General features: G+C 48.8%; 1 non-coding gene across 1 annotated transcript; it reads left to right on the top strand.

The window, feature by feature from the left end:
* Positions 1-3,958: 3,958 nt before the first annotated feature.
* TRNAP-UGG (transfer RNA proline (anticodon UGG)) lies at positions 3,959-4,030 on the top strand. Its single transcript has one exon. It is a non-coding gene; the product is annotated as a tRNA-Pro (tRNA).
* Positions 4,031-5,491: the final 1,461 nt, after the last annotated feature.

Consider the following 5,491-nt stretch of genomic DNA (forward strand, 5'->3'; position numbering starts at 1 on the left):
CACTAAAACCTCAGTCTCTCTCAATGCACACCTAGACAGAAATGACCTTTAAAAACTAGTGACCTGTGTAAAATGTGCTTTACTATTGCAGGACGATAAAAAGTTATCTGCATCCCTCGGTGGTCGTGCATGTGCCTTGTTTCTTGTTCTGTTTTTTTTTTTTTCTTGGCCATGTTATATTGTGGGGCCTTTAAAGCTGTGACTTTGATAGGAACATTGCAAGTGGCAGCATCAACAAGTGCAGACTGAAGAGTCAGACCTGCACAATGTTTTGGCTGTCAGGATGGCCGAGTGGTCTAAGGTGCCAGACTCAAGAGAGCTTGATCTTCAGTGAAGCTGAGCCTTCTGGTCTCTTCATGGAGGCGTGTGTTCAAATCCCACTCTTAACAGGTGTGTTTTCTTCCCTTAAATCTTGCTCTGCTTGCACAGCCAGCTCCTCACACCACTATCTTTGGAAGCTGCTGTGGCATGTGAGGAGAAATCCACCAACCCATCGGCTGGGCCCTCAATCAAAATTCTGTGTATTACTGGAAGGGGCATCTCAGGCACACCTTCTGTTAGAGCTTCACTTTATGACAGTAACTACCATGCTGGTTTCTACTTAAGCAGTTGATTCTATCGTTTGAAGTGAGTCTCTCCTGCCACCTTTTGGGCAAAGAAGACACTGCCCCTGCAACAACACAGGCAGACAAGCTCAAACTGGGGGCATATTTATACTCCGTTTGCGCCGAATAAGCGTCGTTTTTTTCGACGCAAATTCGGCGCAAAACTAACGCCATATTTATACTTTGGCGTTAGACGCGTCTAGCGCCAAAGTAGGAGTAAAGAGCGTCATTTTTTTGCGTGAACGCCTTCCTTGCGTTAATGAGATGCAAGGTAGGCGTTCCCGTCCAAAAAAATGTCTGCAACGCAAATGCGTCGTATTTATACTCCCGGGCAAAAATCACGCCCGGGAGTGGTCGGGGCAAAAAACCCCGCATTTGCGCCTCTTTTTAACGCCTGGGTCAGGGCAGGCGTTAAGGGACCTGTGGGCTCAAAATGAGCCCACAGCTGCCCTCCCATGCCCCCAGGGACCCCCCCTGCCACCCTTGCCCACCCCAGGAGGACACCCTGGAGGGACCCACCCCAGGGACATTCAGGTAATTTCAGGTAAGTACAAAAAAAATATATATATATATTTTTTTTGGCATAGGGGGGCCTGATTTGTGCCCCCCTACATGCCACAATGCCCAATGACCATGCCCAGGGGACATAAGTCCCCTGGGCATGGCCATTGGGCATGGGGGCATGACTCCTGTCTTTACTAAGACAGGAGTCATTTCAATGGCGTCTGGGCGTCGTTAAAAATAGCGCAAATCGAGTGGAGGCGATTTTTTGCGTCAACCTGACTTGCACCATTTTTAAGACGCCCTAGCGCCATTTTTCCCAACGCCGGCGCTGCCTGGTGTACGTGGTTTTTTTCCACGCACACCAGGCAGCGCCGGTCTGCTTGCGCCGGCTAACGCCATTCAATAAATATGGCGCCCGCATGGCGCTTCAGAATGACGTTAGCCGGCGCAAAATTTTTTGACGCTAAACTGCGTTAGCGCAGTTTAGCGTCAAAAAGTATAAATACGGGCCTGGGTTTCTTGGTTAGGTGGGCGGAGCATATTGGCAATGGTGCCTCCTCGTGACTTGCAATTTACATGAAGAAGACAGAGAGGCAGCTGGGAGTAGGCAGTACCCATGAACCCCTGAACACTGTCTTGCGACTTGCACACAATTCTGAAATGAGGCGGGGGAAAGGAGGTGATTTCCCCATCAAAGGCCATTCCGGGAAATCAGCCACCCCGCGTCTCCCAGGTGAGTGTTTCAGGCCTATGAGCCACTACTATAAATCTCACCTGATCGAGCCTGATTGAGCGCTGAGCGAGCAAGTGTGCTTGAATCCAAGAGGCATGCTTCTGTGGCTCAAGAGCTAGCAGGCCCTTCAGTGCTTCTGGTCTGAAATTCTAAGTTGCAAGGGTCCAGGACTTGCAGAGGGTTACAACTACCAGAAAGGGTCTGCTTTTCACATCAGTGCCCTAGTTCAGCTCACTGGCACAGGGCATCTTGACTATCTCTTTCCTTGCTAGAGACAAACAAAAAATCCTTGACAGAAAACATCAATTGCTATGGCACGCTTAGAGAGAGAGCCTCCGAATGGCCCGGCTTTTCTGAAAGACGCTTCAGAAGATGTTTCAAATGCCTCTGCAGCAGCAGTCTAGTTGGTATAGGGGTATGATTCTCGCTTCGGTTGTGAGAGGACCTTGGTTCAAATCCCAGACAAACCCTTACCTTTATAGGTTCAGTCTGTGTTTTAAACAGGAGTATTTCTGCTTTTCACTCTTGTAAGATGTCATGTTGCAATGCAATACATGCTTTATACCTGCGTTGAGACGGTTCAGCATCATGAAGGTATGCGAGATTTCTTTGCAACTGCTTTTCTGTGCTGGAGCAGCAGTGCTCATAGGAACATTAAATCCACAGTGCTTCTCCATGGTAATTTCGGGTCCAGTTCTGAAATCACCTCTTGGAATGAAAGTGATGCCAGTTCCTTTCTTCCAAGGCAAGAGATCGTGTTCCGGAAGGCTCAGCTTTGAGCGTCATGAACATTGGCCCTCAGTCCTTGCATCCCAGTCCAATGCAGAGCCACATAAAGCAAGCAGGTGTGTCTGTTTCCATAGTGTGGTGGTTCCAGTACAATGCATAGCCACATGAAGCAAGCCGGCAAATGTGTCTGTTTGTGTAGTGTAGTGGTTATCATGCGCACCTCACATGCAAAAGGTCCCTGGTTCGAAGCCAAGCAAATACAGCAAGTCGCTGGGCTTTTTTCCAGTATTTGCATTTCCTGACTCAGCTGACAGGCAAGCTGAGATAAAAGAGACTGTGTCTATCCCTCACCATCGTGAGGTACTACGCTCCTGGGGCATCTGTCACAGCTCACCAAGAGGAATTGCGCCAGCTTACGTCAGTCAGTTGCTCACTGTTTGACCTTTGCATTGAAGCCTGAGCCTACCGCATTCAAGCCAGCCAAGGAAGGAAGGTATGAGAGCGAAAATAGCTTTCCTGCCCTCACCAAGAACACACACCTTGAGCAAATAATGTGCCAGTCTTACAAGGCCCAATCGCCAACGGAGCATCACTTTTAGTGGCGCCCCGGTGGCACTATGCACTGCGCGGTATTTACAAGATGGCGTTCAGCCACTTTTTGTGGCTTAACACCATCTTGTAAATACGGCACCTTAGCATTCAGCGCTTTCCCTGGAAGGGGCGTGCAATGGGTGTTGCTGTGAGAGTGCCACAGCAACACCATAGCATTTTAATGCTGCTCCAGATTTAGGAGTTGTCGTAAATCTGCGTCAGCGCCAAAATCCAACGCCATCCCAGGGGTATCGTTAGAGTGGCGCACTGAGGAGAAATGTTTTCATTTCTCCTCGTTTTTTCACTTTCTATGTGTGCTGCATTCTGCAGCACACATAGAAGTAAGAGCAAATTACCATTGAAGATTTTTCTTTTGGCCAGGAAGGTGTCCCTTCCTGCACAAAAACAATTTCCCCCTCAACGCAGTCATCCTTGTACCATGGTGCAAGAACGGCTGCGTTGGCGCTCAGCAGCTAATTTAGAGCTGGCGCAGGGGGAAGCACAGGGGTGCGCTGTATTCTACTAAATACGGCGCTTCCCTGCATTTTGAAAATGACGGAGCGTGGGGCTTGCAAATTTGGCAGAGCGTCGCGCTCAGTCATTTTCTTGTAAATCTGGGACAAAATGTCTAAAGGATAGAGGCTTTTTATGTCATGTTCGATGACGACCATGCAAATGACTCTAGTCATACTGCAGAAGAGAGCACCATGTGGCGTTTCTTGCTTTGGGATGTAGTCTCCCACTCTCTGCCACCAACCCTCGGAGCAGGGTGGGAGCCGTAGCGCTTCTGTCCCCAGGCTGGTTGGTCTAGGGGTATGATTCTCGCTTTGGGTGCGAGAGGTCCCGGGTTCAAGTCCCGGACGAGCCTATTTTAGCGGAAAACAATCAAATCCTGCTCAAAATACACAACCCCTCAACATTTCTCATTCCACTCGAAGCATTGTTGCGCAAAACATATTTTTTGCCTCAGGCGAAAAATGGATTACAATGCCTTGGCTTCCTTCCTGCTTGCTCTCAGTGCGCCCTGTGTGATGATTTCACAGGCTTGCGTTCCTGGCATTTAGGCATTAGATATTTGTCTGTCTATGCCCGCAGCTGTGACTTTTCAGGACGTCTGAGTGTATGCATGCTGGCTGACACCGGTGCAATTTTCACACTTACCCCTCGCATTCTGAGCAACTGCTGATCAAGTATAGAGGAAATCGGGCAAACATATGAGAGGAACTGTGCTCCTTCAGTCAAGCCAGCAAGCTTGTTTCTGTAGTGTAGTGGTTATCACATTTGCCTCACACGCAAAAGGTCCCCGGTTCGACACTGGGCAGCAGTAGCTTTTGTGTTTGCTCACTAAAACCTCAGTCTCTCTCAATGCACACTTAGACAGAAATGACCTTTAAAAACTTGTGACCTGTGTAAAATGTGCTTTACTATTGCAGGACGATAAAAAGTTATCTGCATCCCTCGGTGGTCGTGCATGTGCCTTGTTTCTTGTTCTGTTTTTTTTTTTTTTCTTGGCCATGTTATATTGTGGGGCCTTTAAAGCTGTGACTTTGATAGGAACATTGCAAGCGGCAGCTTCAACAAGTGCAGACTGAATAGTCAGACCTGCACAATGTTTTGGCTGTCAGGAGGGCCGAGTGGTCTAAGGTGCCAGATTCAAGAGAGCTTGATCTTCAGTGAAGCTGAGCCTTCTGGTCTCTTCATGGAGGCGTGGGTTCAAATCCCACTCCTAACAGGTGTGTTTTCTTCCCTTAAATCTTGCTCTGCTTGCACAGCCAGCTCCTCACACCACTATCTTTGGAAGCTGCTGTGGCATGTGAGGAGAAATCCACCAACCCATCGGCTGGGCCCTCAATCAAAATTCTGTGTATTACTGGAAGGGGCATCTCAGGCACACCTTCTGTTAGAGCTGCACTTTATGACAGTAACTACCATGCTGGTTTCTACTTAAGCAGTTGATTCTATTGTTTGAAGTGAGTCTCTCCTGCCACCTTTTGGGCAAAGAAGACACTGCCCCTGCAACAACACAGGCAGACAAGCTCAAACTGGGTTTCTTGGTTAGGTGGGCGGAGCATATTGGCAATGGTGCCTCCTCGTGACTTGCAATTTACATGAAGAAGACAGAGAGGCAGCTGGGAGTAGGCAGTACCCATGAACCCCTGAACACTGTCTTGCGACTTGCACACAATTCTGAAATGAGGCGGGGGAAAGGAGGTGATTTCCCCATCAAGGGCCATTCCGGGAAATCAGCCACCCCGCGTCTCCCATGTGAGTGTTTCAGGCCTATGAGCCACTACTATAAATCTCGCCTGATCGAGCCTGATCGAGCAAG

Source organism: Pleurodeles waltl, unplaced genomic scaffold (genome assembly GCF_031143425.1).
Source record: "Pleurodeles waltl isolate 20211129_DDA unplaced genomic scaffold, aPleWal1.hap1.20221129 scaffold_91, whole genome shotgun sequence".
Taxonomy (NCBI): domain Eukaryota; kingdom Metazoa; phylum Chordata; class Amphibia; order Caudata; family Salamandridae; genus Pleurodeles; species Pleurodeles waltl.